Here is a 25,676-nt window from a genome sequence, read left to right on the forward strand (position 1 = left end):
CTGGTCTGTCTTCCAAGATCTGTGAGAGTGATGGGTCGTTCTTCAGGATAGGTTGTAGATCCTTGATGATGCGTTGGAGAGGTTTTAGTTGGGGGGGCTGAAGGTGATGGCTAGTGGCGTTCTGTTATTTCTTTGTTGGGTCTGTCCTGTAGTAGATGACTTCTGGGTACTCTTCTGGCTCTGTCAATCTGTTTCTTCACTTCAGTAGGTGGGTATTGTAGTTGTAAGAATGCTTGATAGAGATCTTGTAGGTGTTTGTCTCTGTCTGAAGGGTTGGAGGAAATGCGGTTGTATTGTAGAGCTTGGCTGTAGACAATGGATCGTGTGGTGTGATCTGGATGAAAGCTAGAGGCATGTAGGTAGGAATAGCGGTCAGTAGATTTCCAATATAGGAAACCTCTCCAATGCATCATCAAGGATCTACAACCTATCTGAAGGACGACCCATCACTCTCACAGATCTTGGGACACAGGCCAGTCCTTGCTTACAGACAGGCCCCAACCTGAAGCAAATACTCACCAGCAGCCACACACCACACAACAGAATCACTAACCTAGGAACCTATCCTTGCAACAAAGCCCGTTGCCAACTCTGTCCACATATCTATTCAGGGAACAACATCATAGGGCCTAATCACATCAGCCACACTATCAGAGGCTCGTTCACCTGCGCATCTACCAATGTGATATATGCCATCATGTGCCAGCAATGCTCCTCTGCCCATGTACATTGGTCAAACTGGACAGTCTCTATGTAAAAGAATAAATGGACACAAATCAGACGTCAAGAATTATAACATTCAAAAACCAGTAGGAGAACACTTCAGTCTCTCCGGTCAAAGGATTACAGACCTGAGAGTGGCTATCCTTCAACAAAAAAACTTCAAAAACAGACTCCAATGAGAGACTGCTGAATTGGAATTAATTTGCAAACTGGATACAATTGATTTAGGCTTGAATAGAGACTAGGAGTGGATGAGTCATTACATAAAGTAAAACTATTTCCCCATGTTATTTCTCCCCCCACCCTACCCCCACTGTTCCTCAGACGTTCTTGTTAACTGCTGGAAATGGCACACCTTGATTATCACCACAAAAGGTTTCCTCCTTCCCCACCTCCTTCCTGCTGGTAATAGCTCATCTTAAGTGATCACTCTCCTTATAGTGTGTATGATAAAACCCATTGTTTCATGTTCTCTGTGTGTGTATATAAATCTCCCACTGTATTTTCCACCGAGTGCATCCGATGAAGTGAGCTGTAGCTCACAAAAGCTTATGCTCAAATAAATGTGTTAGTCTCTAAGGTGCCAGAAGTACTCCTTTTCTTTTTTTTTTAGAAGGAAGATTGCCACCTACTGGCTCAGCAACAACACTTCCTGCAACACTGAGTTTTCCTTGGAGGCCTGCCAGACAGTATTCACCCTGCCCACCTGGCCCTAATCTGCTGATAAGCTTACTGTTTTGAAGGGCATGGCTGATTGGCTTATTTCCCCTTTTTCCTTATGTTCACTTTCTCCTCCTTGATTTATGGAGGTCTCCAGCACACTTTTACTGGTCCTTCTTTAACTTTACTGATAAGAGATTTCTCCATGTCCAATTAGTGTGGTTAATGTAGCAGGCTTGAACCAGATAATTAAGAGAATGAAAACAGACAGAATGACCGTGGTTCAGAGGCCTCCATAGGTAATTTATAAAACTTTTAAGACTCCAAGAAAAATGTGTTTCATGCTATTTTACCCCTTCTTCACTAGAAAAAAGGTGATCTTATAACCTCAAGGCCTTTCTAAAATCAAGAGACAGATTAATCTCTTTTTTAAAATGTCCCCCTAAAGATTGCACATTTCTAGAACAAAATGCATTTTAAAGTTCCAAATGAGTGGTTACTTTCATTGTATTTTATTTTAGAGCATATTTTTCATTATCACTAGATAGCAATCTATCATGTCTTGTCTGTTAGCCAAAAATACTGTGAGAACACGTTATATCCAGGATAACAGATATCACAAAGAGCATAACATTTCATGAGATCTGAAGCCTCATTCTATTGCATGTGCTTGCAGGTTTTCATTCTGAAGGGGGAAGACGAAAGTGGGTGGGCTGATGTAACAATGCTGCAATTTTGATAGCCTTTGGCTGGTTGGTTCAAGCAGTTTACGTAATGGAGTTTTTATTAGAGTAGCACAGAAGAAAGGCTTGGTCTAGAGAGGTGCTGCTGAATATCTGCTGAGCAGATGCAACTCTGTTTTCAGTGAAAGTTACGGATGTGCTACACTTTTCAGGATCAGCTCATAGTTAGGTGGAACTATGTTTTCAGAAACAGAAAAGTATTGAAGTTGAGAGATACCAGAGTCTGAGGAAACTGCTTAGAGCGACATTGACTGGGGTATAGACAAAGAGGTGAAATAATTAAATTTCACTATAGAAAGGTATTTCTACACAGGCTGAATTTGTTCAGTTCAGTTGTTCAAAAATAGGATATACATTTACTGTCTTTTCCTACTCGTCCCTAGCCCTGACTTGCTAGGTGCTTGCTTACAAGCTCCAAGTTAGACAATGTAATAAATGAAAGTAGATTGACCTTGTTTTAGTTGAGTTTTCCCATTAGGGGACATGTGATTGCAGGGCCAGGCAATAGTTCTAGTTTCCTGTGAAAGCTCACTAAGTGTAAACCCACAAAATACAGCTGGTGAAAATATTCTTGGGAGGTGAGGGGGCTGAGTAAAACTGTGAGGCCCCACTCACCAGTGTGTGTGTCACACTCAAAAGAGAATATGAGATGATGAGGGTAAAGGAGTGAGGGGGCCCTGCAGGGGGTTCTTGGGTCAGCCCTAAGGAACTGGAGCAATTGAAGAAGGGGGGGGGGGCTTGTGCAGCCCGGAGTTAGGGACATTTGGTCTGATCTATACGGTAGATGGATTTGGGTGTTGGGGGTAGCAGGAGGGTTCTGCGTGGTGGGGTAAGAGGTGGTGGAGTGGGGTGAGGGAGATTGGGGGATTGGGGACTAGAAGAGTTTTTAAGAGGTGCATTTATTGGGGAATGGTGAGCAATAACAGGGAAAGGTTTGGGGGTGGGGACATGGGGCTTTGGGGACTGGAGGGAGGGTTTTGGCAGGGCAACGTTTAAAACTTTTGGGGGGTATTTATTTGGGGGACCCATGTGATGATGATGGGTTTATTTGGAGTGACAGAGGTTGGTGGGAAGGTGGGATGGGTAGGGGCTGTGGCAGGAGGAAGTTTTGTGAGGCTTGGGTTTATTGCAGGGTGGGCGTGGATTGGTATGTGTTTATTTGGGGATGAAGTAGCAGGTGGACAGATTTAAGCAGGGACTGGGTGGAAGGTTGGGGGGTTATTTTGGGGTTAGATGAGGGCTGTGGGAGGCGGGTTGAGAAGAGGGTGGGAGCTGTGGGCGGGGCATGTTGGGGCTATAGTGGAGGGTTGAGTAGGTGGCTGTGTGAGGGGCAGGTTGGGGACTAGGAGGATTCTAGCTCCCTCATTGACTCCAGCTTTGCTTTCAGGCATTGGGGAGCAACAGTCTCACTCCAGTGACTAGGGATGGGTCTGGCTCTCTGGGTGCTGGCCACATTCAGGACAGACTTTGCCTGCTGCACCACATGAACTCTTTCACTGCCTTCCACCAGTCCCCAGGGACTCTCTGCTAGTCCTGCTACTTGGCAGCCAGGCGGCTCAGCTCCCAACTGGTCCTGGTGCCACCGGAGGCCAGGCAGTAGTTTGGCTCAGAGTCAGATTTGGAAGGGCTGAGCCCCTTCTAGCCCTAGCTACCAGCCACCTATGAGCTCATATTCCATTTACTGTCTTCTAGAGGTGAAGAGACCACCTTTGCTTATATGAACAAAATGATGGTTTCAGTTTGTCACACCATCTTTATTTGGAAATTTAAAATATTTTTAAAACTTCTTTAGAGGCCTGATTTTAATTTTTTCTTAACAGGTTAATTTAAAAGACAGATAAAAAATAAGTAATAGAAACAAAAATGCTCAGTGTAGATCATTGTGTTCAGATACACAGACCTAATATTTCTGGTTAAAAACCAAACAAAACAATGAAGGACTATTCTTGCTCAAGGTGCCCCCTTGGTATTTTTGATTTGCATTTTAAGTACCTCCAGTTGCTAGAAAGAGTGGATTATTCTCTCTCTCTGTGTGTCCATTTATCTACAGTTATTGTAATTTTTTGGGTGTTCATAACGAAATAACTAGGTGCTGAATATAGAAATTAAGATGCACAGAGTTATTAATATTGAACTTCACAGTGAACCCTTCTTTTCACCTCTTTTTCACCTCATTTCTTTGCTTTCTGGTTTGTTGTTTCTCTGTATGGATGGTTTCTTTTCCTTGTTCATTGTAGGTAGGTATGACAGGATCCCTGGGGTACAGCCTGGAACTGTGAGACTGCTGTGCCCCCTTAACTCTCCAGCATGGGCTGTCTCTCACAATGCTTTGCTAGTGACAAGCTGCAAACCCCTCCAGCTGCTGTGATTACTCAGCACAACTGCATGTGGAGCCCCACACCCAGCTAGATTGCATGAATGCTCCCAGAGCCACTCACGAATCACACAGAGAAAGGCACCAGTCAAATTCCCCCAGCTCCCATCCTTGTACCTGAGGACTATACCATCTTGTACTGTTCAAGATGAGCAGTGCAACTTTATTAATTGATTCATCACTTCATCAATGGAAAGTGGATATACAGCAGCCTTTGTATACCTGAACAGATTTACCAAACACTTTAGGCAAACTCACTGGTAAAGAGAAACAGTAAAACAAGTTTACTGACTACAAAACATAGATTTTAGATTATTATAAGTGATAGGCAAAAAGTCAGAGATAGTTACCAAAAGAAAAGAAAATATAAGCACGTAGTCTAAATTCTCAACCCTATTAGACTGGGTAACATCTAGATTAAGCAGTTTTTCTCACCCCACTGGATATTGCAGTTCATAGTACACAGGTTTCACTCTTGAAACCTGGGCTAGTCTCCTCTGTTGGAGTCTTCAGTCTTCTGAGGTTCCTTGTTGCTTGCAGCATAAGTGTGGGGAGGAGAAAAGGAAAAGCATGGAGCCCTTGTGTTCTGTTTTATATCCTTAGTCCATGTGTTTGGAGAACATAAATGCAGGCATGTCTGGTGGGCATTGCTGAGTCATCAGGCAAGATTGAACAATTTCCCTGGTGTGGCCGTGTACAAGTGATTGTAACTCCTTTGTAGGACAATGGCTTTTGATGGTTGTTTGACACTTGCCTGGATGTTGGTTAGCTCCCTTGTCCTTGTCTGTGGGGATCTAATATCTGGGCAATTCCCCAACTCACAGCATAGTTTAGTGACAACCATACCACACAATTTCATAACTTCACCTGCACTAATGATATCCATATTTAGATAGAACAATGAGTTTTAGCAGATCATAATCTTTCCTGTGGTACCTCACATGGAATGCTTTATATGCAATATCACAGATATATGCAAATGATAAATATGGGGCGCACACCAGGGTTGTAGAGTGTCACAGAAGATTGGTGCAAAAGGTGGGTCTTCCAAGGAGGTCTACAAACGGAGAAGTATAAGATCAATCTTATCTCCACAGCAAAAGCTCATAATAGTGATTGCATCATCTCTGGCTCTTCCCTCTGGGTACAGTTAGCTATGTGGAATTACACCCACTTACACAAGGAATGAATTTGGGGCAATGCCAAGGAAAGTGTCCAACCTACAAAAACAATACCCTGCATGTTATTCCCTTCATTCCTTATAGGCTCCACAACATAGATAGGATTGGAAATATGCCTTGGAAGTAAACAATTTTTAAGCTACTCAGATAAGAGTTTGATATAGCATTCCCCAGATTTGCAAGTCTGGTAACTAGTGGCAATGCAGTCTCAGAGAAGGGATTTCCACAGAACTTTTCTCTAACAGGAACATGTGTTTCAAGAGAGCACAGATTACCATTAAAATGGTGACGTTCACTACCCACAAATAATCATAATTTCTCCTCTCACCTCTGGGATGTGCTTTCTCCTTGATTTGTCAAAGCCCAGATTTGTTGACTTCCAGTACATGTTCCAAATCTGTGTACATAAGCGTTCAAGGAGATAGAAATGCATGGTGAGGGTCTCAGATCTTGTGCATGAAACAATACTTTAGTAGAGTGAATAATGTATTACCAGGCAATGGTAAAGCTAACCACTTGCAAACAGTAAAATATCAACATTTTACTTGCAGCCACTGTTTAAGAGCCCATTTAAAACATAGTGACACACTTTAAAAGTTTGCCCTAAAGCCACTGCTGTTTCTAAATCTTCCCTACAGCTTTCAATGTTTTTCCCTGCAGGCTGACTCTTCTTCCTTCATTGTGTGTCTCCTTCTCTCTACCCAGTTTTGCTGGTTTTGAAATAAACCCTCTAATTTACTCTCAATCTGTCTGCTATTAGCACTTAATTATTAGACTACTTCAAAATTAAGTCATTCCAGCATTTTGAGGATTTACTAGATAGTTCTTACTTAACTCTTTTCTTACACACTTGTTACATATGCTAAAGTCCTCAGAGGCTCTCTTTATAATTCTTAGTCTTTTGTCATGCTAATTGATGCTAGTGGATGTTCCCAAAACAAGCTATTTTCAATTCATCTGCAACAAATTCACAGGATAAAGATGCACCAGCATAAGTGTCAGGTTTCAGAGTAGCAGCCTTGTTAGTCTGTATTCGCAAAAAGAAAAGGAGTACTTGTGGCACCTTAGAGACTAACAAATTGGTGGAACCAAATGCATCCAATGAAGTGAGTTGTAGCTCACAAAAGCTTATGCTCTAATAAATTTGTTAGTCTCTAAGGTGCCACAAGTACTCCTTTTCTTTCAGCATAAGTGTATATATCTGAATTCCTCACACATTTCTATTCAGTAGACTAACGGAACTCTACAGAAACAAAGGTGGGTGAGGTAATATCTTTATTGGTCCAACTAAAACAAAAGATATTACCACACCCCCCTTGTCTCTCTAATATCCTGGGACCAACACCGCTACAACTACTCTGCATATAGTCACATGACCAGATTCAAGCTTACCAGTCAGCATCTCTTACAGAGACTGAGCCGAACCAAAACTCCAGCTCCAAATACTCTGAACCTTTGGCTTCAGAAATATCTGGATGTGAAATTTGTTGGCTAGGGCCCATGTATAGTTTCAAAGCTATAACCAACGGACAGGCTACTAGAAAGATGGGTCAAATTTCTGAAAGGAATAACAGGTGGATTTTTGTTTGTTTTAAATTATTTTTGTACAGTTCCTACTGTTATAAATTCTGTGTAACTAAATGTATAAGCACTTGATTCTGGAGAAATGTTCATTGATAGTTGGTACACTGCTTTTTAGAAGCCGAGCATAACACAGCAAATAGAACAGGTAGAATTTTTTCAATATTTGTTTTCCTTGCTGAAATATGGGGTTTCATTGAAATAAATGGTTTCCCCAAATGTAGATTAACGCATTTTGCTGATTTTTAGGCAGGAATGTTGAAAGTGAAGTTGGGTGTGGTTTTTAAATTGACATTTAGAATGAAACCTCATTGTGAAAAATGTTGACATTTCAAATGTCAGAGTTTCACATAAAACGTTTAATTTTGCTGAAAAGGTTAAAAATTTTTGGAGTTTTTCATTGCACAATTTTTTCCAACATTTCAACCTTTTTTTTGTCCCATTCAAGATGAAAACAAACATTGAAATATTGGAATTTTCTGTAGGATGGAAATTACGTTTTCTGAACTGTTCTCTAGTAATTTTTTTTCTCTTCCTGTGCCTCTCAGACTGGAATAATATCTCAAATACTGAGCTGCATTCTGCAAGGTGTACCCACAGAAAACACAAAACTTTCTGAGGGGTCAAAAACATTGCACCTTATTGAACTCTTTGCACCTTCTTGTGACTATTGTCCATCCTTGGACGGCATGAGATTATTTTTGGAGGCTGTCAACAATATTCATTTGAGCTTCTGGAGGTGTTAATTTTGAGCAACCTAAGACTCCCTTCTCTACCCATCTCCTCGTAGGTGAGCATGCTCCCTTTGCATGATTTGAATTATAGCTTTTGCTGGCTGCTATTGTGAAGGCTCCAAATAGTCTTCAATATGCTACCTGTTAGGCTGACCAAAAACCAAACCAAACAAACCCAAACAACTGAAAGCATTTAACAAAACATCCTTGTTAGGATTGCTGACAAGGGTTTACCTAATAATAGTAACATTCACTTTTGCATTTGCTGCAACTTCAACTTGAATTTTACCTTAACATAAGCCAAATCATACCCTCCCACAGAAATACCTACTGTGGTATAGCAACTGATCTAGGAACCATGTGATATTTATCTTTTGGAATTTGTAAACTGTCCCTCCTAGGCAGAGGAGTGTTTTGAGCCAGGTCACAGAGGAGACGGGGACATGGCCACCCAACCCATATCTCTGGAATCCCTGGCCTGGCAGTGGGTTTGTACCCTGCATATACTTTCTTTAGCCCACTTTTCCCCTACAGGAGCTGTGCTATTGTTGGCCATGCCTGCGCAAGCCCCCTTCTCTCACTGGTGTGAGGATGTGGAATCTAAGTTAAATCCAGATGTATTCTGGGGTGTATACTGCCATTTGAGGGGATAAGGCTCCTCCCAACACACCACCATGGTAACCGTCAAAGTGAATGGAACCCAATTACCACATTTCCCTCTTTGGAAGATTTTCTCCTCCCTGAACCTGCCCTTTGTTTCCCTCAGGAGAGATTCACTAAAATAGGGGCCCATCTGTCCTTAAAAGTGGAGGGTATGGTAGAGGGCATAGTTTTAAAACAATCTCACTAACTCTACTAATAGAAAATGATGTTTTCCATCTCTGATTCCTATGATCTCCTAGCAGGTTACAGCATTCAATACCTGATCAATAGCTGACAATGTGTCTCTGTATTTGGCTCTACACCTAATGTTTTGGCACCTCATGCCAAATAGAGGGCATTTATTTTATCTGCTATGGTGTAGATCTTTATTCTTTGTTGAAGCTGTTCCTACTAAGACAGTCTCAGCCTGTACTCTGTCCTAAGCAGCAAATGTAGTAGGTAAATAGAACAGAATCAATATTATTAATTTATGAAAATTAACTCCTGACAGCTCCACAGCTACTCCCTCTGGACTGGCATAAGAATGGAATGGGGTACATTCATGTAACAAGAAAAGGAGTACCTGTGGCACCTTAGAGACTAACAAATTTATCTGAGCATAAGCTTTCGTGAGCTATAGCTCACTTCATCAGATACATACATCTGATGAATTGAGCTGTAGCTCATGAAAGCTTATGCTCAAATAAATTTGTTAGTCTCTAAGGTGCCACAAGTATTCCTTTTCTTTTTGCGAATACAGACTAATACGGCTGCTATTCTGAAACCATTCATGTAACAGTACACTCAATTTTCAATATAAGATATTTGTACCTAGATGGAGTGACTCCAGAGTTGATAAAAGATATCCTTCTTACAGGAAGGAAACAAAAGCATTTTTTCATATTAATATATTTATTAGAAAGACCAGAGTTCAAATATTTTCCTTTATGTGTGTGAAGAGATGGAGATGCAGACGTCAGCCAAAAATCAAGGCCTGGGCAATAAGTCTGTGCTGAAAACTCAGAGTTTGCATTATAATGTTGACATAATGTTGGCACAGTATGAAGTGCCAAGTTGAAGCAAGACAGTAAGCTTAGAAATTCTCAGGAAGGGCTCACCCAAAGGCTCCAGATACTATGAGAGAAGCCTTAGTTCTATTGATTCAACCAAGCCTCAAGGTGGAATTACTAACAACCCAATGTTTTACTACTAGAGCTGGGCAGAGAAAGATAATTCCATTTCATGAAGGATTTGTTTATTTCATAATCTGTTTTCATTCTAATTCAGAACACACCCCCAGCATTTCAAAATTCTCCATGAAAGGAAATGCAGCCCCAGCCCTGGGACTCTGTCTGTTTAAGGGACTGGGGTGGTTGTAGTTGGGCTGTGGTCTGACACCAGGGGTGGGAGTGGCCAGACCAGAGTTAGAGAAATTGCAAGGCCAGGTTCTGTAAATAAGAGCATGGCGGCGGGTATAATAGGCTGCCATTGTACCCCTGGTTGCTTGGTTTTGGGGGGAAGTTTTTGTTTTATTATTCCCCATGAAGGTTCTGGGGCAGCCAAGGAGGTGGTATGTGCTATTCACCTTCCTGGGTTCAGCAGTAATCTCTCTGGACTCCAGAGAGATTACTGAGGAAACTAGGAAACTGAGTAGGAAATACTGGCTCCTCAGCTGCCCCAGAACCTGCATGGGGCATATCAAAAACTTCTTTGGACCGGAGTGAGAGGCTTTTCCCCTGCAGCAGCTTGGGGGTGGGGGAGAGGAGGAGTGACGCAGCTGCGGCTGGCCCAGGGCTCCTCTGGGCAGGTGTGGTGGGGAGGGAGGCTTGGGGCTTCAGCCAGCCCGGGATTCTTTCAGCCGAGGGGGAACGCATGGCTCTGGCTGTGGAGGAGGGGCAGGGGGTCTTGGGGTGCATGGGTGGATGGGGCGGAGCCTCCCCATGGGAGGGCTCCACCCGCTGCCCATGAATAAGACTCAGAGACAGAATCAGACTAGGGTCAGAGACTGGAGATCAGAGGCAGTACCATGTTAGAACTGAGAGGCAGGAATGAGGTTTGAAGTCAGGCTGGAGTCAGAGACCAGGAGACAAGGCAAAGTCTGGCATTGTCAGGGATCTCTACTACGAAGTCCAGGGTGATAGAAGCCCAAGGTTTAAATGGAGTGTCTAGGGTGCCGAGGGGTTTAGCATGTGGCATCTTAGTGCATGCACACAAGTCACAAGAGTCAACTTAGTCCTGGACCTTGGCTTACATAGGAGGCCACGAGAAGAAATGGGGAAGCCAATTCCAATGGGAAGGTCTTCAGGCAGCCAAAGTGACCTGTCCATGAAGTGTCATGGCAAGAGATGAAGTGCTTCTAGCCAGGAGCACCCTGGTGAAATGTATATGCGCCCGGGGGGATGGATTCTTCCTAAAAGTGAGGGGGCCATGAGGCCCTGCCCCCTCTTTGGCCCTGCTCCATCCCTCCTTGTCCCCCTCTGAGTCCCTGACCCCTGGCCAAGCTTGAAGCTGGAGCCCAGACCCCTCCACCTCTCAGGTGGGGTGGGCCTGAGAGCAGCCCCCGTGGTAGTGGACGGTCTGCAGCTCCCCACAGCTGCTGGCCTGGGGCAGCCCCAAAGAGCTGCAGCTGGGCCATGGTAAAATGGTGCCAATCTTTGAAGGCCAATTAATTGCAAATAGTTCCTTAGTCAATATTTTATAATTACATTCCATCGGGGTGAGATTTCGGGAAAAGTAGGTGCAGAGCTGCAGGACTTGCTGTGGGCCAAACCTCGGGGAGAGGATTGCCCCTATGGCTACATTGGAGGAATTAGCTTCCATTATGAGTCCTTGGCCTGATCTGGGTGTGCTTGAATGTGGGCAGTGGTGAAAGCTGTCTTGAGTTGTCAAAAGAAGGTGATCTCTGGATGTCAAAACAAATTTGGTGGTCTTGCAGAGGTCATAGGGGTATTTGTACTGAATAGCCTGGAATGAATTGTTGGTAAAAGCTGGCAAATCCCATGAAGTGCTGGTAACTCCTGGAGGGACCTGGGCACAGTCCAGCTACAGATGATCTCCATCTTCTGGGGGTCCATTTTAACAGCCTACAGGGAGAAGATGTAACCCAGGAATTCTGTAGAGGACTGGTCAAATGTGCATTTCCCCAACATCGTTAACAGGTCATGTTTTTCTAGTCTTTCCAGGATGGAATGAATGGGGTAACAATGCTCCTTAAGAGCATCTGAGAATACAGTATTTCATCGAGATAGATGACTACACACTGGTCCAGGATGTCTCTAAATACATCATTCACCAAGTGTTGAAAGGTTATAGGGGCATTGGTCAGACTGAAGGGCATAACTAAATATTTAGAGTGCCCATAGTGGGTTCAAAATGCAGTCTTCCATTCATCCCCAGCCCAGATACACATTAGGTTGTAAGCACCTCAGAGGTCCAGTTCAGTGAAGATTCTGGAGGACCACACATGATCTAGTAACTGCAGGATCAGAGGTAGAGGATACCCATTCTAGATTGTTACCTGGCTTAGGGCCTGATAGTCTACCCAAAGGCATAGAGTTTAATTATTTTTCTTGACAAATAGGACTGGAGCCCCTACTTGGGAGGTGGAAGGCCCGACGAGTCCTTGGCTAGCTTTTTCTGGATGTATTCATGGACTGTTGCCAGTTCAGGTTTGGACATCACATAGATCTGTCCATAAGGGACCTTCACCCCGGGTTGCAGATCTATGGGGCAGTCATAGTCTTGGTGTGTGGATAGTGTGTCCACATTCTTCTTCTCAAAAACATCCACATAGTCCCAATATTTTTCAGGGAGAGGGGGCCTCAGGCTTGGGAATGATTCTTTCTGGCTAACCATTGCCAGCTGGAGTCCCTCATCAGTTCACTTCTGATTGGCCACAGGAGCTCTGGACCAAAAAAGTTGGGCCCAGCTAAGTGCAGGCAGACCCTTTGGCAGTATTTGGAAGGGAAGTTGATACTTTCTCTCTCAAGGAGACTCAAGGGTCATGTTGGTTCAGTCAAGTGGTGCCAAGAATTATAGGGAAATGGGGAGAGTGAATGATGCTGAAATGTAGCACTTCCTGTTGACTCCAGATTACAGCCTCTAGGGGCATTATTTCCTGAGTCACTGGCCCTGAGGACAAGAGGGACCCATCTATCATTTCTACGTGAACTGAGGTGGGCCTTGGGAGGAGAGAGATTTGTAGCGCTTGAGTGGTTTTAGCATCAATGAAGTTATCTGTTAGCCATGAATCGATCAGGCCCAAGGGAGTGAAGGGAGGGGGGATCAGTTTGGCCCCATCTATAGTACTAACTCTAGTTGTACTTGGAAGTATGGGGATGACGCACATTTCCTGGATCAGGTTTCTCTCAAGGATTGGGGGGTAGTTCTAGAGCATAGCACCTCGGTGGTGCCCATGCTGGTTCTTCCTTTATGGCCTGGATTCTTTCATTTCTCTGATTCCTTGAGAGCAGAGGTTTTCAATGGGCCAATGGCAAGGGCATGTCTTGGTGCTCCACAATAAAAACATAGAATATTGCACCATCACCACACCTTTTCTTCCAGGGTCTAGTGTTGGTGACCCAGATCAACCTGCATTGGTTGTGTTTGGGCCCTGGGGTTTTAGGCATAAGATTTAGGTGGTGTGGTAACAGCGTGCCCCACCTCTCCTCCTTTTGCTCTTGCAGCTGGTTGTCAAAGCAGAGTGAGAGGTCAGTAAATGCCTCCAAGCAGGTTGGGGTCTCCATGTGGGCTAGTTCATTTTTTACTTCCTCACTAAGCCCATGCTGAAAATGATGCAGTTGGGCTGCCTTGTTCCACTCGACATCAGCTGCAAGTTGCTGGAACTGGGCAGCATAGGAGGCTGCTGGATCTTGTCATTGCTGGAATCTTCATAGGGTGTCTTCTGCTGAGCAAGCGTGATGTGGGTCATCAAAGATTGTGAACAAAGTTTGCATTCCAGTCCATCAACACCAGGCTGCCTTATTCCAGGATGGGAGAGGCCTAGTCCAGTGCTCTGCAGTAAGCAAATTGATCACTAGCCCACCCTCGCCTGGTCAGTGGCATAAGTTCGAAGGCAAAGCAGGAAAAGGAGATGGCATTGGTTCAGGAACCCCGAACTTCTGGCGGTTCCCCTTAAAGTGTTCAGGTAATGGTACTGTGAGGCTCAGTTCAGAGAGTAGTGGGCCCAGAGCATGGAATTTTTCTCCTGGGACTGTGTTAGCTGTTCACAGACTTTCTGATTTTCCTCTAGGAGCTGAGCCACTTGGGACTCCAGCAGACGGTTCTCAGTTTGGAGTTGCATGACCCATTCCTGTGGGGGACAGTGGGTGGTGATAGACTTACCCCTTCCATATCCTGGTTAAGGGACTCCCACAGTGAGGGTTGGAAGTGGATCTGGGCAAACTGTATGAGACCTGAGCATAGGTGGTCTAGCCTAGTCATCGTGGCTGAGAAGTGTGGGGCCAGTGAACCAAAATTGGTATCAGAAATTTAGCCTAAGTGACAAAATAATGAGGGGATAGGCTATTCTTCACATCAACTCCCTTTTAGATTCCTTAAAAGAAAAGACTAAGGAGAGGAATGCAACAATTGCTGAGTAAAAGAAGGAGAAAGAGTGAGATTCACTATCATGGCTGCTACACTCACCATTTCCTGGGACCTTGGGATCTACTGTAATGCCACTGGGCCGTTGTCATCCTGATCTGAGAGATGTCCTGACCAGACAGGCCATAGAGAGGGACCCAGATGACATCACCACCTCCAGCTAAATCCAAAACACCAGCCAGGATGTGAGTTTTTGTTTCCCCCCACTCCCCCGACTCCCATGTGTCTTTCCCCTTCCCCACCTTATTTCTTCTCTTTTCTATCTTTCTCCTTTTTTCCCCTGTCTAATGAGTCTGACTTAGCCATCCAAGACTGCATATTTTGCACACTGCTGTAAGCCTGTGACCAGAAAGAGGCAGCTAAAACCAATGCCCTAAACAGCCTGATGCTGGTTTGCCAGGTCTTGGAGTGACTGCTAAGACTATGTCTGTGCCTGTGTTTTTCCAGCAGTGATGCTGCAAGTGAGAATCAACTGCACAGAAAGAAGCTGCATTTTCGGTCTTTGCTGTTCTTTTTTCTCCTCTTTTGTGTGTATTCATCTTGTTTTGTCTTCTAGGAAACGGGATCAAACTTTAACAACAACAGCACCAGACCATGTCAACTAACTTCTCCTTTCTCCAAAAGGACAGTTATTACCATCTTTAATATCATCCAAGAGAGTGTCAGAGACGTTTTTCTTTAAACTCCCTCCAGCTAATGGAAAAGGAACAAGGGATATTGTTAAAAGGAAAGCCTTACTTTACACTTCACATTTCAAATGTTTTAACTGTTTTTCCTTCTTTTTCTATATCTTTAACAAAAGGCTAAAAAGATGTTTAAGGGTATGTTTGCCATGCTACTAAGAAGGTTGAAGTCTCTGTATACCAAACCCTGAACCTTGTTTAACACTGTTTAATGTTGGACAAGATCATGTTAACACCTTAGACTCTTTGAGCCCATATATTCCATCTAGATCTACAACTCTTCAATGGGCCCCCTCTCATGACTAAAAGCTAATAATGTAAATATAGTATTAGAAGATCAGGCCTTCATCTTGTTGTGTTTTATTACATTCTTGAAATTCAAGGGGATTTGGGTCCCTAATTCTCTTAGGCTTCTTTGTAAATCTCAATTATAATTACATAATAGTAGAGCAATAATTTATTTCTTCTTGCAAGAGGTAATAATTCAAAGGGAATATAGATCTCTGAGATTCATCCCTGTAGTCTATCAAATGTCCTATGAGCTGAATGAGGGAACAAAGATATGATGGAATCATTTCTGAGTATACAGAGTTGGTAATACAAAGTATGTTTTTTTAAACTAATAATGTTTATAGTATAGGAAATATACTATAATATAAAAATAGCAAAGGTTTGTTAAATTAAATTACTCTCCCCCTCACCCCAGAAAACAGGGAACTCAAGAAAGACCCTACTCTAGCTAAGGCTGAAAAAGAAATGATTGTTCAACATGCCATGCCATTGGCACAACACATATGCTGCTCATAGCTACAGCAAAATCATTCTCCCTTGCCAAAAGATCAATTAGTCTTTTCTCATTTGCCCCACATATCTGTTACAACACATCCCTTAAAGAAATGTTAGTAGAAGGCTGAGAATATTCCCTCCTTTCCACTCTTCAGTTTTTCCAGTCTACTTACTTTTTTCATATGTTGTTCTTTAATTAAGAAAGGGATGCTTCTTCTCTTGTCTGTTATCTCTTTGAAAGAACTAAGAAAAATGCCTATTTATTTCTGTAGTACAAATTGCTTTTTCATATGGTTATGCACAATACCTAAAATGATTAGAGTATTTGCATGCAGTCTCTGAATATATTTATTATGACACAGTCTCAATAGACAAAACATGGAGATTACCATATTCTCCTCCCAGATTCGTGATGTGTTCCCAATTCCAACCGTCTACCACATCCAGAATCAACTCTCAGTTTCCAATGATACAACTGCCATCAGATAAAATCTTAAAACTACACAAATTGTAATCTGAAAGTCCCTGGCAATTTCCAGGAGAAAATAATAACTGTTAAGTAACTTCTGTTTTAACACCTTATTTCAGTATTGTGACAACAAAGCTTTGCCTAATTAGAGCCTGTTTTTGCAGTAACTGACAATAACTGAAGGAAATATGATGCTGTATAAGGCTTTTGGCTCGATTTTATAGTGCAATGTAAAAATTGTAAAATTGCATTTTATTTTATGACCTCATTTTCTGATTTGCTCTTAACACGGTAATAATCAACATAGAACTTAGTTTACTAGGTGGGTGGAGTTAGGAGTCATGTAACTTGGGCTCCATCAAATGCTAATTAATTGGGTTTTCCTTAAGAAAATTCAGACTTCTCCTAAAAAATTTCAAAATTACTAAGTCTTTGGTTAACTTGGGTTCCAAGTGACTAATAGTCTCTGTGGTTTATCCCCCACTACGTACTGCTCCAGCTCCACAATTCAGTGTGGGCATTGATATGAATGGGGAAAAGAAGAGGCCATGGCCCCAGGTTTCCTACTCCTCTCTATAAAACACATATGAATTGTTGTAACAGAATCACATTTTTTCCCCCTGGATTCAAGGATGTTACTCCTGCAAGTTATTACTAAAGATGATACTCATAAACAGATATTCTGTACATTATTTCATGTTGTATAATTCTTTGTACCACAAAGCAAAGAGAGTCAGAAAAGGTCCCAATGGTCTGTGAATGGATTTCAGAATTCTCACAGTGTGCCTCCAATTTGAGACACATAACAAGACTTTTGAAAAATATGGACACCCTAGTTGCATTAATATAAATGGACGATTCCTTTCATATGCCCTGTTGCCCTTATCCATCACATACTTAAGCATCTACTTAAGTTTATACATATGCATACTTCCATTAAAGTCATGGGGCTACTCGTGTGTAAAGCTATGCATGTCTGAAGAACTGGAGCCCTATACGTCTCATCCAAATAGACTAATAGGCATTTTAGAGATAAACTTTATTGGGCTTTGGATTAGGCTATAAGATCCTGATCCAGTTGACCATTTAAGCATGTTCTTAGCTTAAGCATATGAGTGGCCACGGAAGGTAGAGTTAAGCATATAGGGTTACCTGCTTCTTTGGATCAGGGCCTAACACTGAAAGATTGAAGTCCTACTAGATATTTCAGGCATCATATATATTCCTTGTACAACTTTTTAAATATAGAAGTGTTTAAGACAGTAATTATATATTTAATTAAAATTAATGTCTTAAACACTTCTATATTATAAATATATATATAAAATTTGATAGTGTCCTGCCACCTCACTATCTCATATTGCCCTTTCAGAGGTTTCCAACTCTATGTGCAGTTATATGGGAGCTCCATAGGATCCATCCAGCTTGTGCTTTGCCTGAAAAATATTACTTCAAGGCAATCAGCCTCCCATCAATACCCTCCGCCATATTCAGTCTATCTTCCTTTAACCAAAAAACCGTCCAAAAAAAAAACCCCAACAGACCAAAAAAGTGCACAGAAGATTCCTATTCCACGTATGGGCAACAAAAATATTATGAAAAGCAACTGTGCACTTACTGCTCATGCAAAAAGACTGCATTCCAAAGCTCATCATTTGACTCTTGGCTGCTGTATTTTTTTTTTAATTTATTTTACTCATCACCTCCAAACAAGAACGTTTATTTACATTGTGGGTAGCAAAATGTCTATCTGGAAAAAATGTGAGGCCATTTTTGAGGTACGGAATGAAAAAAAAAAGTATCACAACCATAAAAGCCATTCTTTCTGGTTTACTATAACTCTGGGGGGCGGGGAAAGGGGGGGACATGAGTTGAATCCTGTTGGCTATTGTTTCAACTTGAAGTGAATTGGTACAGATGCTTCAGAAGATATAGACGCCCAAAAAGGTATAGAGGCTCAAAATAGGTTTTATAATGGAAAAAACTGGCAGACCCTTGACTTTAGCAGTGCAGACAGACTGTTCTAAGGAAAGGAGAGAAGAGGCATTTGAAAGACCCATTGGAAAGCAGCTTTTGCTCCTTTGAAAGCATAGAAACTGTGGAGGGTTTCCACCTTTTCTGCTTCCACTGCTGGATGATATCTAACTGGCTGATTAATTAATTACACCTGGTGGCCAATTAACTACTAAGAGAATGCTCTGAAAGAGAATCTAATTCAAAAAGATATCGGGGAGATGCAATAGGTGAATTGTAAAGTGTATGAGAAAATGTAAAAATCAATTCTCTTGGATACGTTTCCTTTGAGCATAAGTAGACACTTCATGACCTACAAGTGCAGTCTTACTAATTGCAATGATTAAAAAAATGGGAAAGTTTTAAGTTGCTACACAGCAGACAGAAAAATTAAATTAAAGTTGTAGAATGATTGTGTCTTTTGTCACAACATGGATGTGTTTTTAAATCAGGGGATCAAGATAAGTATTAGCTCCAAGCAAATAATTCACAATGAATAATTTGTCCAACAAATTTAGCCTCTTTTTCTGCTTAAGTCATGATATGTGATTTTCCTCAAGTGTGGTCTTTATTCAGCATTATTTTATGATACTTTTGTGACTTCTTTAATTCTATGGATTGATCCCAAACAGCTTTCTCTGAGTATTTAGTATGCATTCTGTGCTGGCCAATTTTGATTAGTTCGGTACACTTATGTGGTGGTATTATTTCTGTTACTGATTATATAAGGGCACAATCACTTATAGTGTGATAGTCACAGTTTCACATCTAAAATGTGCTTCCATTCAGATATTCAGCCATGGTGCCTCTACAGGTGGCTTTTTTGTGTATTTTTTATGCCAGTTAAACTCAGTTGCACAAATGTCTGACCACATCAGGCTTTTTCTCAGTCCCTGGCACTGGCTCCCACTCAGTTTTCAGATGCTAGTTTAAAACCTTAGTCCTAATCTTCAAAGCACTTATTGGATCAAGCTGCAGCTACAATAAAGACTGAATTTTAATCTACAATGTATTGAGGCAGCTGCATTCCTTTGTGACAATGCAGATCTCAAAACTGAGGATGAAATGCACAAGAACTGGGCACAAAGCATTCTTGGACAAAGGGATTCAGCTCTGGCATGAACTTCCAGAGGACACTGGGCAAATCCAGAATCTGCCATTGTTAAGAAACACTGCAAAACCTTCCTCTTTTTGATAGGCTCAAATTCCCATCCATAGATTCATAGATTCATAGATACTAAGGTCAGAAGGGACCATTCTGATCATATAGTCCGACCTCCTGCACAGCGCAGGCCACAGAATCTCACCCACCCACTCCTATAAAAAACCTCACCTATGTCTGAGCTGTTGAAGTCCTTAAATCATGGTTCAAAGACTTCAAGGAGCAGAGAAGCCTCCCTCAAGTCAACCATGCCCCATGTTACAGAGGAAGGCGAAAAACTTCCAGGGCCTCTCCAATCTGCCCTGAAGGAAAATTCCTTCCCGACCCCAAATATGGCAATCAGCTAAACCCTGAGCATATGGGCAAGATTCACCAGCCAGATACTACAGAAAATTCTTTCCTGGGTAACTCAGATCCCATCCATCTAATATCCCATCTCAGGGGATTAGTCCTATTTACCCTGAATATTAAAAGATCAATTACTTACCAAAATCCCATTATCCCATCATACCATCTCCTCCATAAACTTATCGAGTAAAACCAGATAGATCTTTTGCCCCCACTGCTTCCCTTGGAAGGCTATTCCAAAACTTCACTCCTCTGATGGTTAAAAACCTTCGTCTGAAGGTGTGCCTTGGAGTGAAGACCTCCATCTACAACTTTTGGGGAGGCAGGAATTTATCCATAAATAATTTCAATGTACAGATATACTCCTACACTTATCACCATGGACAGGCCCACACTGTAATAAAAAAATGTGATTACAGCTTGAGCAGACAGATCCAAATGATCTTTAATCTAGCTAGTTTATGTCCCAGAACAGTGAAGCTACAGCAGTGTATGCTGCAGCGTGGGCTGTACAAGTCTGCCTGGAACTCTGAGTCTAGCTCACGCTGAAACATGTACTGTCATGGTGTCAGTGGTCACGGACCCAAGCGAGTTAGATTGAACTAAATGACCAAGGTTGATGGGACTGTTTGGACTCTTTGTTCATTGGATTAGAGTTCATAGATTCATAGATACTAAGGTCAGAAGGGGCCATTCTGATCATGTCTGAGCTGTTGAAGTCCTTAAATCATGGTTCAAAGACTTCAAGGATCAGAGAAGCCTCCCTCAAGTCAACCATGCCCCATGCTACAGAGGAAGGCGAAAAACCTCCAGGGCCTCTTCCAATCTGCCCTGGAGGAAAATTCCTTCCCGACCCCAAATATGGCGATCAGCTAAACCCTGAGCATATGGGCAAGAGTGTTCATGTGTTAAGCACCTGGAGTTGATTACATTGTTGAAAGGCACAGCTAATGCCACAATGATTACAATATAGACATAGCCTATGTGTCATTAACTGTGCCTTTCAACAATATAAAAGCCCAGATGCTTAACACAAAGAACTCTAATGCAAAGGAACAATGGGTCCAAACTGCCCCTTCGCTCTTGGTCATTTAGTTCAACATTAGGCACCTCCTTCCATTTGGGATTCATAATTCATGTGGTGCAATGTTGTAATGGCCACACACTTGTGTTGTTCCTTGGATAAAGCAAGAGAGCTACAAGCGAATCCCTGTGCCTCTCTCCCAGGCCTGTGCTGAAACTGCTTTTGGGCTTGCAGTGTCCCATCAGCAGTAGTATCTTTCCCCTGCTTGTGACTTACAGACCATGGACTTCTCCTCAGTGTCTGGCCCATCTTCCAATGAGAAGAGAGCTGGCAGTGGTATGCAAGGGGAGAGATTTCTTGCCAACTCTCTAACCAATTGGCACTCTGAAGAGTAGAGAGCCCACTGGGGCTGTACAACAATATTTGCCCATCTGTGAGTTTCAGGAAAGACTCTGGTGGATCAGAATCTCCAAAGGCTCCTCTAAGAGGAAAAGTTGGACCCTTAAGGTACATTCTGATCTATATCGTCTGTTGTATTATCTAGATCTGTATAGGACATAATTTAATTTTTACCTTCTTTCAACAGCTCTGCATATCTGACTTTTTAGATACCTTTTACTTAAAATGATGTACTTCTTCAGATTCATATCAAATATCTTGTAATAGTTGCACAACAGATGTAATGCATTTTGAGTACCCATAACTACAGTACGAATGTGAACTGTTCCCTCATGCAGGGATTACAATATTGTTAGAAGAGTCTTGTTATTGTCTCTTAATACAAATTGCTGCTTTGGGTAGTAGCTAGGAACTCCTAGAGGACACAGCTATAGTGTTCTCCTAGTGCTTTTAGATATCAGCAAAAAACATCTGGGGAGTTATTTCCCTGATCCATTTCTCTGAGTGGAAGAAAGGTTTTATAGAATGTTTAACTAGAAAAAGATCAGCTGAAGTTAAATAAACCAGGCAGCAGCAACTTTCATTGATCCTTCAAAACCTTTTGCTCAGCTCTGCTTCCAGAACAATGAAGCTTCTCACCCCAATTCCAGATATGATATGCTCACACATTACTATAGCAATAGTTGCCATTACTATTAGTTACCTAGTCTTTAAAAATTAAAAATCAGCTGATCATAAGAAAGAGACCTCTGGGTCCAGAGAATTTGAAAACTGAAAATATAGCATGGGCTACTATATTTTCAACCAATATATATTTATGTTTATAACTCTTGCTATTATTTTGAGCATCCGAAAATATAGTTTGCTAACTCACTGATGTTTCATTTCAATATAAAATAATAGAATCGTAGGACTGGAAGGGACCTTGAGAGGTCATCTAGTGTAGTCCCCTGAACTCCTGGCAGGACTAAGTATTGTCTTAGACCACCCCTGACAGGTGTTTGTCTAACCTGCTCTTAAAAATCTCCAGTGATAGAGGAGATTCCACAACCTCTCTAGACAATTTATTCCACCCTGACAGTTAGGAGGTTTTCCTAATGTCCAACGTAAACCACCCTTGCTGCAATTTAAGCCCATTACTTCTTGTCCTATCCTCAGGGGTTAAGGAGAACAATTTTTCTCCCTCCTCCTTGTAAAACCCTTTTAAGTACTTGAAAACTGTTATCATGTCCCCCCCTCAGTCTTCTCTTCTCCAGACTAAACAAACACATCTTTTTCACTCTTTCCTCCTAGATCATGTTTTCTAGATCTTTAATCATTTTTGTTGCTCTCCTCTGGACTTTCTCCAATTTGTCCACATCTTTCCTGAAAAATGGTGCCCAGAACTGGACACTCCTGTTGAGGCCTAATCAGTGCAAAATAGAGCAGAAGAATTACTCTTGTGTCTTGCTTACAACACTCCTGCTAATATATCCCAAAATGATGTTTGTTTTGGTTTTATTGCAACAGCATTACTGAGTGTTGCACACCATATAAACTCCTTCATTTATTTTTAACCAATCCAGCTGTTTAAAAATTGGTGACATGATGAACATGAGATTCAATGTTTCCTATCCTAAATAAGCAATAACACGCATTGGAACACAGGAATGGCCATACTGACTCAGGTTCAGAGGTCTGGTTCAATATCTCATTTCTGACAGGTTTCAGAGTAGCAGCCTTGTTAGTCTGTATTTGGAAAAAAGAAAAGGAGTACTTGTGGCACCTTAGAGACTAACAAATTTATTTGAGCATAAGCTTTCGTGAGCTACAGCTCACTTCATCAGATGCATTCAGTGGAAAATACAGTGGGGAGATTGATATACACACACAGAGAACATGAAACAATGGGTTTTATCATACACACTGTAACCAGAGTGATCATTTAAGATGAGCTATTACCAGCAGGAGAGCGGGGGGGGGGGGGGGGGGAGGAGGGGGAAGGAAGGAGAAGGAGGGAAGAAAACCTTTTGTAGTGAAAATCAAGGTGGGCCATTTCCAGCAGTTTGCAAGAATGTCTGAGGAACAGTGTGAGGGGGGGGAATAACATGGGGAAATAGTTTTACTTTGTATAATGACCCATCCACTCCCAGTCTCTATTCAAGCCTAAGTTAATTGTATCCAGTTTGCAAATTAATTCCAATTCAGCCGTCTCTCATTGTAGTCTGTTTTTGATGTTTTTTTGTTGAAGAATAGCCACTCTTACATCTGTAATCGAGTGACCAGAGAGATTCAAGTGTTCTCCAACTGGTTTTTGAATGTTCTGACAGTAGTCAATACCAGATGCTTTAGAGGAAGGTGCAAGAAGCTCTTCAGCAGACAGTTATGAAATATCCTGCACAAAGGGAAATTTCTTCTTTTTCACCATGAGTTATTAGCATGAGGGTTTATATTCCTCCTAAAAACATAATCCTCTGTAATGTAACTGATGTTCCACAGGGACACCTGCAAAATGGGTTGGATAGCTCATTTGAGTCTCCTACAAATAGAGACAGCCACCTCCCCAACTTCCGCCCTGGTGAGAGGAGATGAACAACTGTCCTAAGCTCTCCCACCAACAAGAGGAGCCTACTGGCAGCCCGGATGTCCCCTGAATGTCACTCCAGTGTATGCAAAATGCATCCAAGATGAGTCGATAATAAAACAAGGGGCCACTTCCTTCAGGTACAATAGCAGATAAATTGCCCTAGGATAAAAATATTTCATAGTATTGTGTAAACTTTAGCCTTGAGCAATATTATATTGCCTTTGCCCCCAAACAAGTATCCATTTATATAATAGCTTATCTTCCTCATTTGTACATTTGGTTTTTTCCCTTGCACTGCACTGTGTATTTGCCTGCATGATGAAGTAAAAACCTGCCATTTATTTAAATGTTTTCCAGGTGGATGTAATGTTGTGAAAGAAGCTGGCCTGACAGCACTGGAGATTGAAGCACCTTGCTTATCCACAGAACAGGTACTGCCCAGTTCTCAGCAATGCAAGCCTCCTGACATTGTCCCATTCATGTGCCTCAACAACCAATCCAGAGACATGATGATCTCTAGAAGTCAGATGCTAGTTCAATTAGTCTCCTTGCTACATTAATGACCAACTGGTGACAGCTGTGCTCTTTTTTATGTGATGCGAACAATCATTTATGTAGCTTAGGACCAGACTAGAACCCAACAGCACACTCAAGGGGCTGCAGATTAGATGGAGTGGGACTTGATCAACATTCTTCCTTAGCAAAAACAACGAGGAGTCCTTGTGGCACCTTAGAGACTAACAAATTTAGGTGGGCTTTCGTGGGCTAAAACATGCATCTGATGAAGTGGGTTTTAGCCCACAAAAGCTGATGCCCAGATAAACGTATTAGTTTCTAAGGTGCCACAAGGGCTCCTTGTTTTTGCTGATACAGACTAACACGGCTACCACTCTGAAACCATTCTTCTCTGATCTAGCTCTGCTGCTTGGTGCAGAGAGGGTAAGGAGATGAGCTACCCTCCTTTCCATACCCCTCCACAGTCCCTTTCAGACATCTAGCATTTGTATAGGTACTGCTATAGAGCAGGGACTATGCTTCCCAGTGGGAACCTGACCCTTTCTTGCATGGGAATGCAATGAAGAGAAGAGGGAACTTTTTGTGCCCTCCACAACTCCTCTGTGCACCAGACCAAGGTCTGGCTGGAATCTGTCTCCTATTTGTTGCATAACAATTGCCAAACTGGAGGTAGTCTCCTCTTTCTAGGATAGAGCAAAGTTCATCATTCGGTACCTGTATTCCCAATGACTGTTTGTTCTTTTACAAATTATTTTCCTTTTCCTTTGAAGGGCCTTGTAACACTGTGGGCTGAACACAAGAATTTAGCTGGAGTGAAGAGTGATGTTAAACCTTTTCTTTCAATAGAAGCATTTCCATTGACTAACTATTAGTTTCAAAACTGAAGAGAAAAAAAGTGATGAAAAGCAAAGTGATGCACCAAGTTGACTTTATACACTATAGGTTTCCATGGATTTTACTCTTCTTTATAGATTTTTTTTTTATTTTTTTTACTTTGAATCCTGCAAACTTGACTTCAAATATATGTATGGTGGCCCCTCTGCTGACCCTGAGTAGGTTAATCTGGTGATGCATATTGTATAATGTGATTACAGAAGGTAAAACCGGGCAAATAAGGTACAGTATATGGAGTTCTTTAGCAGCTTTGATGTGTATCTCTCAATTTTCTGTCTTGCTTTAAAATAAAAAAAAAATAAATGGTGCCAGCAGTGCCTATAGTGCTTGATTAACACTGTCATGTTACCCTAGGCAGACATTGCCTGTACCTGTCTTGTTTCTCACAGTCATGCCCCTTTGGTCTTTTCAGAGTTATGGATACTTGGGACACTCCTATAAATGATTGTGCTGATTAAAAAAGCTTGATCATATCATCTTTTAGCTTTTAAATGTGCTGTCAAACAATAGAATCAGAAATATGGGGCTGTGGCAGTTATTTCATATTAATGCTCTGAGTTCAAACAAAGTGTCA

General features: G+C 41.9%; 1 long non-coding RNA gene across 1 annotated transcript in view; it reads left to right on the forward strand.

The window, feature by feature from the left end:
- Positions 1-25,446, forward strand: part of LOC119853549 — a 118,994-nt gene extending 93,548 nt beyond the window's left edge. The window contains exons 2-4 of the long non-coding RNA XR_005292119.2: positions 23,605-23,829; positions 24,050-24,123; positions 24,979-25,446. This is a non-coding gene — a long non-coding RNA (uncharacterized LOC119853549). The remainder of the gene's footprint in view (positions 1-23,604; positions 23,830-24,049; positions 24,124-24,978) is intronic.
- Positions 25,447-25,676: the final 230 nt, after the last annotated feature.

The sequence above is a fragment of the Dermochelys coriacea genome, chromosome 3 (genome assembly GCF_009764565.3).
Source record: "Dermochelys coriacea isolate rDerCor1 chromosome 3, rDerCor1.pri.v4, whole genome shotgun sequence".
NCBI lineage: Eukaryota > Metazoa > Chordata > Testudines > Dermochelyidae > Dermochelys > Dermochelys coriacea.